Source organism: Saccopteryx bilineata, chromosome 6 (genome assembly GCF_036850765.1).
Source record: "Saccopteryx bilineata isolate mSacBil1 chromosome 6, mSacBil1_pri_phased_curated, whole genome shotgun sequence".
NCBI classification, from domain to species: domain Eukaryota; kingdom Metazoa; phylum Chordata; class Mammalia; order Chiroptera; family Emballonuridae; genus Saccopteryx; species Saccopteryx bilineata.
In genome coordinates this window covers 162643666-162654998 of record NC_089495.1, presented here as the reverse complement: position 1 = coordinate 162654998, position 11333 = coordinate 162643666, and the positions used below count along the sequence as shown (strand labels likewise).

Genomic DNA, 11333 nt, shown 5'->3' with positions numbered 1-11333 from the left:
CAGTATTCTTTACATTAATATTCATAAACAAATTTAATATAGTTGTTGGTTGAGCTGTATTTACTGGTAGCATGATTATTTTTAATATTTCACAAGACATCTTTCTAATTGTAGCATATATGCTTAGTTTCTTTGTAATATAAAGCAAAACATAAATAAACTTATGATTCTGATTCTCATGTAAACTCTCACTGCTTTATACCACAAAAAATCTTTTAAAATACCCAAAATATTACATACCAGAACATTTCTCTGTTGGTCCTCTGTATATTGCCTCTTTCCAGTCTTACCTTTTTCTCTCAGTTCCATGGCAATGCCTCCCAAGTGGCCATTGGAGCAATTTAAATTGCCTCAGCATGACCAGAAGCAGCAGACACTATCTCAGGTGCACTTTCTGATAAGGTAAAGCTTATCCTAAGTGTGCACCATGATAAAAATGTGCAAGTGCCAGGTGGGTCAGAGAGGCAGCTCAAGTACCCTATGCCTGCTTAAGGGGCAGATTAGCCTACACCTCATTCACTTTAGTGGCTGACTCCTTCTAGCGGTTCCTGTTTAAATCCATTAAATTTGTAAAACATCAAGCTGAACTGGAGCAACATATACCATGATTTCTAAAGAAGTCAAAACACAATTGGAAACTATAAACCTCATGCAATAAAGTGTTAGAATATTCAAATAACTCCCCACTAAAAATGGGCATATAAAAAATGCTCAATGTCACAAATCAGTAGAGAAATGCAAATTAAAACCACTATGAGACATTACTTTAAACCTGTCAGAAGGGTTTTCACTAACAAGTCAATGAACAATCAGAGCTGGGGAGGGTGTGGAGGAAGGGAACCCTCCAGCATTGCCTACATGCAATTTTTCATTTTCTGCTCCCTTTTGTAGACTTTCACAATTCCACTTTAGTATGTAGGGCTGCAACACAGAAAGACTACAAACACACTGACGCACTGCTAAAATCTGGAAGACTCCCTTGGTCCTACCACAGTCCTGTGACATGAGTTTTTCTATTTTGTCTTTTTTTTTTTTTTTTTGCACTAAGCCAGAAAAACAAGAGGTGATTTAGTATGTTTTTCAGGATAAATCTAGTTGAACTTTCAGCCAAATCAATTTGTCATCAGCAAATGACCATTTTCTGATGCCACTACCACTTTATTAAAATTGGAAGCCCTGGTAATTAGAATTGTCAGTAGCTGATGCTGCTTAACTTTGCTCACAATTCCTTTCACCAAGGGAAAGTAAACACACAAACTTCCTCCACTATGCAGCACACTGTCCTGTTGCCCATCCAACCTCATTCCCTCCAACTCTTCACTCCCTGTGAATCCTTCTCTATTCTGTCCTCAAATCTGACAAATTCTCCATTTCCTAAATAGCTATTCTTATTTTATGCAGTCTGCCTTACACTTCCCCATTTACTTCTAGATGAACCCACCTCCCAAATCTTACACACAAACATCATAGGCTCATCCTCTCCATTCCCAGCCCCTTCAGCACATCTCTCACAAGGGTCCAGTCATCCTTCCAAAGACATGCCACAACCATTTTCCTCCTTACCCCTGGTCTCTCCATCACCAACCTGTCATGAACAAAGCCCCACTCTCACCTCTGCCTTTATAACACCCTTTACCTGGCCCAGTCTCAGCCCTTGTTTATAATTTTCTCCATGCCCTACTCTACACACTCTCACAGTTGCTAACACCACTGACACTCCTCAAACATACTGCTCCTTTACCTGGCTGAGTTTCAATCACTTCCCTGTCTTGAGAATCTCAGGGTGGAATTTCCCACCACAATCCTCCCACTTTACTTTCCAAAGCTCTTGTGGCACTCAAGTCATTTCACAGAAACCTTCTTCTCACTTTTTCTGTCTCACTGCTCCCATGTTGAAAGAGTTCATCAGCATCAGCTGCAGTCAATCTTTTTATTCGTGCCTTCAGCACTTAATAGGGTGGGAAGAAAATAAAATAAAGGTCAGGTGTGTTGGGAGAATTAGACCTGATGAATGGTTCAACTAGATTTACTTTTCTTTCTTTCTTTCTTTCTTTCTTTCTTTCTTTCTTTCTTTCTTTCTTTCTCTCTCTCTCTCTTTCTTCCTTCCTTTCTTTTCTTTTCTTTTCTTTTCTTTCTTCTCTTCCTTTCCTTTCCTTTTCTTCCTTTCTCTTAGAAAGAGGCAGTGAGGTTAAAACAGGGAACAACATCAGGCTGTTTCTGTATATTCCCTTACTGGGGAATCAAACAACCTCTGCAATTTTGTATGATGTTCTAACCATTCCATCTATGTCCAGTTCTTAATTATTGATTCATTGATTGATTGATTTTATAGAGACAGAGAAAGGGAGAGAGAGGGAAGGGGTAAGCAAACTTCGTTGTGCCACTTAATCATTAATTGGTTGCTTCCCTTTACTGCCTGACAGGGGATCAAACTGGCAAACTTCTAATTTCAGGACAATGCTTTAACACACAGAGATGTGGGAAAAACTGGTGTGTTAAGCTTGCTCCCTGGTTTCCTGGCTGCAAACACTTTGCACAATTATTGCATGAGCATGTGGGAAAAAGTCACGTGTGTGTCTATAAAAAGGTATGCGTGCTTTCCCTCAGGGGTGATTCGGCCAGATTGCTTTCCCACCACTGTAAGGTTTGGTTCCCTGATTCCCTCAGCTGCCACCATAAGGAGCAGTTTTCCTGATCCCTTCCCCTCCACTGCAGAAAGCAGGATTTCCTTTGTTTATTTGCTCTCCTGTCTCTGTAGGCCCCCAATAAATTAGGGTATGGCCTGACACTTTTCAAATCCACAGTTTCTCTACCATCTGCCTGAATTCAGTATGAACCTGCTTGCCTTCAACCAATAGCCTTACATTTGGCATAGTGGGCAAGATTTGGATCAGATCAGTATGGAGATGCCAACACCTTTGAAGGGTGGGATAGAGGAGAGGTGTTTGTTCTCCAGCATATGGTTCTCCATGGCTGTATTTTTGGGTGCCATCGGCTGGGTGCTTTTTACAGCCCTGGAAAAAGAAAATGAGAGCTCTGTGGGAGAGGGTGCCTGAGGTCAAAAGCTCCAGTATGAGCTGCCAACTTAATGCCAACAACAGCATGAGCTAGAACAGTCACTGGAGAAAGAGTTTCAGATTCAAGAACTGCTGGTCAGGCTAGAGGCTGAGAACCAGTGAAGGCTTGAACTGAAATGAATGCTGGAGATGGGGGTTGACCTCTCTCAAGAGCTGCAGCGTGAGATGCAGGCTGAGCACCAAAGGTGCCTGGACCTGGAACTGGGCTGTCGCCTACCAGCGCGCTTGCTGAGCTGCCTCCCCGCTCCTCCACACCGCCAAGCACACCAGCTGCCCAGGAGCAGGGTCCTGCCACTCCCCTTTATCACTGGGTGCCCGCTGTGCAACCAACTCCAGGCTCCTCTGCAAACTAGTCCTTGGCCATGCAGCAGGGAGAGGAGGATCTCCCGCATTCCAGAGAGCACGCCTTCGCCTGGGACTGGGGCGTCTCTTCCGCCCCCTCGCGGAGTTGGAGGGCCCAACGCCGCTTAGGCCACTGGTTCCGCGGCAAGCGGAGGGGTCCTGGGAACACACCCCTGCACTGCTGCCCAGGCGGCTGACACTGGCCCTTTTCATCCGGTCACCAGCCTTCCTGACCACACTTCTGCAAGTCGCTGAGCCACTGAGACCCCTGACCCTTGCTCCGGTTCCCACCGTCTGGGTGTGTGGGCTGAGCCGCTGAGACCCCTGACCCTCTCCGGTTCCCACCGTCTGAGTGTGTGGGCTGAGCCACGGAGACCCCTGACCCTCGCTCCGGTTCCCACCGTCTGGGTGTGTGGGCACACCTTTGGCCCCCGGGAATAATGACAGGGCGCTGAGAAGGTTCTCTTGGCAGCCCACGGGAAACCGCGATGGCAGATACGAAACAGATGGCAGCGGAGCTTGTGCGAGTCTCTAACAAGGGGCCTGGTGTGCCCAGGCGCCTAGGGCACAAAGCAGTGAGGAAACCTAGAGGGCAGGACTTTCTTCTTAGGCGCCGGGAGGGAGGTACTAAATGTCTACGGCCATACTACCCTGAACACGCCCGATCTCGTCTGATCTCGGAAGCTAAGCAGGGTCAGGCCTGGTTAGTACTTGGATGGGAGACCGCCTGGGAATACCGGGTGCTGTAGGCTTTTGCTTCCCTAGCCCCATTTTTTCTTTTCGGGCACAGCACTTCGATGTGGCCCTGGCCACTACATGGAGCCTGGAAGTCCACTCGGGTGTTTGCTAGTCGCCCACGAGCGCTGGGCCTGAGTTGCTTCCTCCCCTCCTCCGCCCCATCCTGCACACTATCTGCCCAGGAGCCGGGTCCTGCCACTCATATCCCTGGGTGCCCAGTGTGTAACTAACTCCATGCTCCTCTTCAAAAACGGTCTGGTCCCTGAGGCGGCGATGCTGGCTGCCCAGCAGGCAGAGGGGGATCTCCCGCGTTCCAGGGAGCAGTGCTTTCACCTTGGACAGGGATTCTCTTCCGCCCTCCCGCACGTGGAGTTGGGCGCTCGCCGCTTCTTTGGAAAGGCAGTGCCCAGGCAAGCCGAGGATTCATTGGAACTGACCCCTGCACTGCTCCTTAGGCACCTGGCACTGGCCCTTGCAACAGGGATGGAACAGATGGCACGCCGAGCTTGTGGGAGTGCCTAACAGGGCCTGGCATGTCCAGGTATTAACGGTGTGGGTGTTGAGGGCGGAGTGTTGAGGAACGTCCTGGCCAGGCTTTTCTCATCGGGTTGAGTGGGTGATTTGTAGCTTAATTGTTGGCTTCTTTCTGCATCTCCCTCTTTCTGTCTCGTTCTTTATCTTTTCTTTCTAAGTTGAATAAAGAATGAAAAAAATCTGAAAACAAAAATAAGTTTTGTTTTTTTTTACTTTTTAATTCTAGGCCTTTAATATAGCTTCTGCTGTGTAATCTCTCATGAATTTTTTTAAATTTTTATTAATTTTTAATTTGTGTTTACATGGATTAAAGTGTCCCACTGAACATAACTCCCTCACCCCACACCCCTGTGTCCCTTTTTATTCCTCTTTTGTCCCCCTCCCTCAACTCTCTCCCCCTTTTCCTTTAGGACTTGCTGTCCTGCTATCTATATCTGTGCTATGTATATATAATTTTACCAATCCCAATCCCCCTACCCTCTCTGATCCCATCCCTTCATCCCCCTTCCTCCGACTGCTGTCCCTCTGGTCTCTGTGACCCTGTCTCTGCCTGTGTTCCATTCCTCAGTTCAGTTTGTCCATTAGATTCCACATATATGTGAGATCATATGATATTTTCCTTTTTTTGCTTGGCTAATTTTACTTAGCATAATAATTTCCAGGTCCATCCATGCTGTCACAAAAGGTAAGATTTCCTTCTTTTTCACTGCCACATCTGAGCCAGGTGTGAGGAGATTTTCATTAGGATACCATTCTAGCAAAGGTTGTTAGGTCCTGAACCAATGCTTTCTGACACTGGCCCCTGGATGTGCCAGCCCTGGGCCTCCCAAGCAGGAACCCAGTGCAGACCAGTGGGAGACACTGCCTGTGATTGGCCCTCAGCAACCTTTTTGAAGCTACAAGCAATTCAGAGTTGTGGTTGCCTCTGCTAGGCCAGGTGTATAGAAATAACAAACTGCACTCCAAGGCTGGCTTTTACCCACTCTGGTCCACTCTGGTCTGCTCAAATGACCAAGTTTCCCTGAGTTTCGCCTCCTGCAACCAGTCTACTGGCTTATTGATGGACTCACCTGCTGAAAAAAACCTCTGCTGGAGTCTAGAGCCTGCAGCAATTTGGCAATTAGGAAGGTTGGTGGTTGTCCTCTGCCCCTTTGCCCCAGTTATCAATCTGTCCAGACTTTTTTTTTTTTCTTTTTTCTTTTTGTATTTTTCCAAAGCTGGAAACGGGGAGGCAGTCAGCAGACTCCCACATGCCCCCGACCAGGATCCACCCGGCACGCCCACCAGGGGGCAATGCTCTGCCCATCTGGGGCGTTGCGCTATTGCGACCAGAGCCACTCTAGCGCCTGAGGCAGAGGCCATGGAGCCATCCTCAGTGCCCGGGCCATCTTTGCTCCAATGGAGCCTCGGCTGTGGGAGGGGAAGAGAGAGAAAGAGAGGAAGGAGAGGGGGAGGGGTGGAGAAGCGATGGGTGCTTCTCCTGTGTGCCCTGGCCAGGAATCCAACCCGGGACTTCCACACGCCAGGCTGACGCTCTACCACTGAGCCAACCGGCCAGGGCCTGTCCAGACTTTTTTCACAGACCTCAGTAGGGTGTGGCCCCAGGAGTCTGGTGGGTGTGGCCTCTGAGACCCAGAGATATGGTCTGCCCACTCACAGTTTCAACTGAGTCTCTTGTTATATGGAAGCACCAGTCATAGACTCGGAAGAGTGTGGGAGGGAGCTCCAGTCTCAACACCAGAAAACTGAGTCACTGACGCACCCCCTGCTTCCCGGTGTTAGATTCAGGGAGTACTGACATGCTGGGGCTGCCAAGAGTGTACAAGGTCCCTGTGATGCTGAGTACAAAGAGTTCAGCAACATCCTGCATTGAGTCAGAGACCCTTATCAGAAGTTTATGTTTGAAATTCTCCACTGAGTAATACCCCCCCCCGTAACTGCGCACGACCTCCCTAGCCAATAGCTAACAGCCACATCAGCTTCTGTATGATGCTTGCTCATCCTAGATAGCCACCCTATAAAAAGGAGCCATTTTAGAAGCTCGTGGCTGCAGTGCTCCAGTCTCTTCGGAGATGTGGGTTGCCTGCAGTCCCTGCGCAGGTTTGGGGGGCTGCAGTGTTCCCTTGCATGGGTTGCCTGCAGTCCCTGCTCAGGTTTGGGGGGCTGCAGTGTTCCCCTGTGTGGGTTACCTGCAGTCCCTGCGCAGGTTTGGGGGGCTGCAGTGCTCCCTTGCATGGGTTGCCTGCAATCCCTGTGCAGGTCTGCAATAAAACTTATAAAATTTACTTTGGGTCTGCTGTGGCCTATCTCGCTGGGATGTAACACCGGCTTCTCAGAACAACCCATTGCCATGACAGGTAGGATAGACTCCCAAGGGCGGAGCAGTTGCTTTTCCTCAGGCTGATGCCACACAGAAGGGATTGCTCCACCCAAAAAAGATGGCAACTGTGGTACTGAATAGTGACTCAGCACAGGGCTTCCGGTAGCCATCCCCCACAGTGTCTCTCCCTGGGCCTCCAGTTTTACACTCTCCTCCCACAACTCCAGTCCTCTCAGCTCTCCCCCACCAGAGCCCCAGGGAAGTGGCTGTGAACAGGGTTTTCTGCACGGGCCCTTTAAGATGAAATCTGCATCCTAGAGCTGTGTCTCTTTCTTGTGGACTGAAACCCGGCTCTTTTCACAGCTAAATGCTGTCTGGATGCCTCTTCTAGGCTCTGGGGCTGTAGGCTGGGCCTCTAGGCCTGGGGCTGAGGACCCACACCTCTCAGGGCAACCCACCCCGCTGTGAGAGTCCCTCCAGGGGTCCCCAAACTTTTTACACAGGGGGCCAGTTCACTGTCCCTCAGACCGTTGGAGGGCTGCTACATACAGTGCTCCTCTCACTGACCACCAGTGAAAGAGGTGCCTCTTTTGGAAGTGTGGCGGGGGCCGGATAAATGGCCTCAGGGGGCTGCATGCGGCCCACGGGCCGTAGTTTGGGGCCATAGTTTGGGGACGCCTGCTCCAGTTCCTTAGCCGCTGCTTGTTACAGGGAGCAGGGCAGCCCTTTCCGCAACTCCACCCTTCCTACAAGTCTCGGTGTGGCTTCTTTGGTGATCGTTGGTTAAAGAGTCCTCTTAGTTTAGTCCAAAGTTGGTTTTTCAGGATGACTGTTCTTAAATTAAGTTGTAATCCAATTTGGTCCTGGGATGTGGCAGCTGGAACTTCCTCCTACTTTGTTGCCATCTTTCTTTCCTCAGAAGTTTCTTTTTGTTTTGCAATTGCAGCAAGTACAGGAAACATTGCTCTTTCAACTCGGTACCTTCATCAATTCCTGACCTCATAATTCTTCTTTCTGCAGAGTTTGAAAATAATCTTTTAGAACCTTCCCTCTGCTGCCAGGTTTTGTGAAAACTTTTTCAGAATTACCTAACATTTTAAAAGCTTTTAGTATCTTGTTTCTTAGCAAATATTTAAAAATTAAAAAAAAAATCTTGGTCAATGTGTTAATTCTGGAGTCAAAGAAGTTATTGTTTCTTTCAAAAATCATAAACCAAGCCTGACCAGGCATTGGCACAGTGGATAGAGCGCCTTACTGGGATGTGGAGGACCCAGGTTCAAAACCCCCGAGGGTGCCAGCTTGAGCACAGGTTCATCTGGTTTGAGCAAAGCTCACCAACTTGAGCCCAAGGTCACTGGCTCGAGCAAGGGGTCACACAGTCTGCTGTAGTCCCCGGTCAAGACACATATGAGAAATCAATCAATGAACAACTAAGGAGCCACAATGAAGAACTGATGTTTCTCATTTCTCTCCCCTCCTGTCTGACCCTCTTTCTGACTTTCTCTGTCTCTGCCACAAAAAAAAAAAAAAAAAAATCTTAAAACTATAATTTTTCGCTTGACCAGGCAGTGGCGCAGTGGATGGAGCGTCGGACTAGGATGCAGAGGACCCAGGTTCGAGACCCCGAGGTCGCCAGCTTGAGCGTGAGTTCACCACCAGCTTGGACCCAAGGTTGCTGGCTTGAGCAAGGGGTTACTCGGTCTGCTGAAGGCCCACGGTCAAGGCACATACGAGAAGGCAATCAATGAACAACTAAGGTCTTGCAACGAAAAACTGATGATTGATGCTTCTCATCTCTCTCCGTTCCTGTCTGTCTGTCCCTGTCTATCCCTCTTTCTGACTTTCTCTCTGTCCCTGTAAAAACAAAAAACAAAAACAATAACAACAACAAAAACACTATAATTTTTTCCAGGCTTACTAACGTGCAGATCTTCATTGCTTTTTAGTTTTTCACAGCTTGGTGGGGCACTGATTCTTAGCTTACCTACCTGCTGATGGAGAGTGTCCTTGTCAATTATGGCATGAAGCCTAACCTGTGGTTCTCTGGAGAGAGCCACTGCCTCTGAATTCTTCCGGCCTATGTGCAGCTGGGAACAGAGGAAGAGCCCTGCTCATCCTTGAGTGACCTGGCAGGGCAAGGTCACTTAAACAACTTGAAGGCTGTTCGTGGTATTGACACCAAAAGCAGGGCAGCAGGCACACAGTGGTAACACAGACTCAGATGTCCTCATATGCTTGTAGGATAGAGTGTTACACAGTTATCAGCTGTACTTCCCTAGCATAATAACCTCTTGTTTAAGCATATAAAATAAATGGGTTTTCCAGGCTCGGTGTCATTGTGTCTCCATCAGAGCACAATGTCCCACCTTGCCCAAACTCTATCTATGTCTTTGTGTTTCTTCTATTCCCCATTGCCCCCACTCAGGTCTTCACTTCCCCGTGCTGGTCACAGCAGTTTTTCGTTTACCCATCCCCCCATGTTTCCAAGCTGTAGTTGAGCTGAATAACTCCATGCTCATCACCTACACCACGATGAAGCACCATGATTGTGCATTCATGTTTAACAATGAACATATGTCAATATCAGAGCCCTGAGCCGATAAATTTCTGCAGAGAGCTGCTGTCCAGTTGAACCTGCAAAACAAGCCTCGAGGTTTCCACTGTAACTCCAGAGGGAGCAGTCCAGGTTTTGCGGGTCTCTTGAAGCAGGGAAACCACTGCTTGGTTGCCTTCCTTTACTGAGCCCAGAAGTGGAATGTTTACCCACCAGAGCCCTGGTAGGTGGTAAGACCACCTACCACCTTCATCTTCTCCCTGCATGGTTTTCCTGGATTTGGTATAAAAGACAGAGGACCACAGCACCGTGGTTGTTCAGGGAGCGGCTAGGTGAGCTGGTGTACCGACTCCTTTCTGGTGGTTTATAAAACATGGCTCAGTGGCTTCTACAACAGCATTTAATGTTAGATGTGGAACAAAAAAGCATTGTTAATGGCCGGGGGCATGTCTTTCTGCTGAGTGATGCTGAAGGAGGTGGGTTTCTGTTAAGGTCTGGAGTTCTCCTTTCTCTGTGTCATTGACCTCCATAGCCTCAGTGCCCAGCACAGCCCATGTCTTGCCTATAAATGATGCTTCAGAAAGTGTTTGGGTAGCTTAATGAGAGACCTCAGAGAGGTGACGATGGTCTGTGCCTCCCTGATCAGTAAGTCTGGAGAGAGAGGAGAAAATGACGGTGGCACAGTCAGAGTGCCAGGGCCTTAGGCTCCCGGGTTCGTCTTGATCACCGAGGGACTTGTGCCCATAGGCTCTGCTCCCACTGGCCCTGGAAAACTCTGATGTGGGGCAGACAAAGGAGCTCGTGCCAAGCTCACCATCACCTCTAAGCCAGAGATGATGTTTCCTGGGAGGAGGGTGTATGTCTTCCTGCTCCAGCCCTGGCCTCTCTTCCACCCATCACTAGATTCTGATGGCCTCTGACCGGGCTGTGGCTCCTTCTTAGGACCAACAGGAAATGGCTTTGTTGAGCTCGGGAATAGGGAGGGCAGCTTTCTGTTTGTGTGAACTGTCACCTGCAGGGTGAGTGGGGTTGGCGAGGCCTAGGATGTGTAGTCTCGACTAGTAGAGTGCATTTCGCAGATCTGTGAAGTAGTCTTGTCTCTGTTGCACCCCAACTGCTCAGTCCTTCAAAACTTCGAGGAGCTCATGGCTCGAATGAACCTGGCAGGGATCACTGAGAGGCTCCAATAAGGTTTCTTGAGATGTGAGGCCTGGGCAGGGTATTAAGGTTTAGATTATTCCCACTGAAGTACTTTTTGAAAAGCACTTTTTGGTCATTGTTCTATTTGAGTCCCCTCTGTATCATTCAACTAAGGGGACCATTCCATGAGAACAATTGACTTAACCATAATAGTGCAAGTTCTAGAGTCATATGGCCTGGGTTTGAATCCTGACTTCTCTGGTTACTAGTGTGTAACCTCAAGCAAATTACTTAATCTCTCCATGCCTCAGTTTTCCCCTCTGTGAAATAGGATGGTTATATTACCTACCACATGTAATTGTGGTGAGGAGAATTAGATGAGAAAATACATGTAAAAGTACTTTGGACATAGGTGCCTGGCTCTCAGACATGTGCCCAATCAATGCACATTAGCTATTACTACTAATTGTGACATTCGCTACAGACTCACTCCTTAGCCTTGGTTTTCTCTTCTGCAAAGTGGTCATGAGAGTCACACCTGCACTTCAGCACGGGGCTGTGTGGAAGATGAAGTCAGTCTAAATGCTGGGTAAGGGAAATTGCTCAAATAGTAGATGTTAGCATCACC

General features: G+C 48.3%; 1 non-coding gene across 1 annotated transcript; it reads left to right on the top strand.

The window, feature by feature from the left end:
• Positions 1 to 4052: 4052 nt before the first annotated feature.
• LOC136309699 (5S ribosomal RNA) lies at positions 4053 to 4171 on the top strand. The gene has a single exon (XR_010726357.1). It is a non-coding gene; the product is annotated as a 5S ribosomal RNA (ribosomal RNA).
• The last annotated feature ends 7162 nt before the right edge of the window (positions 4172 to 11333 follow it).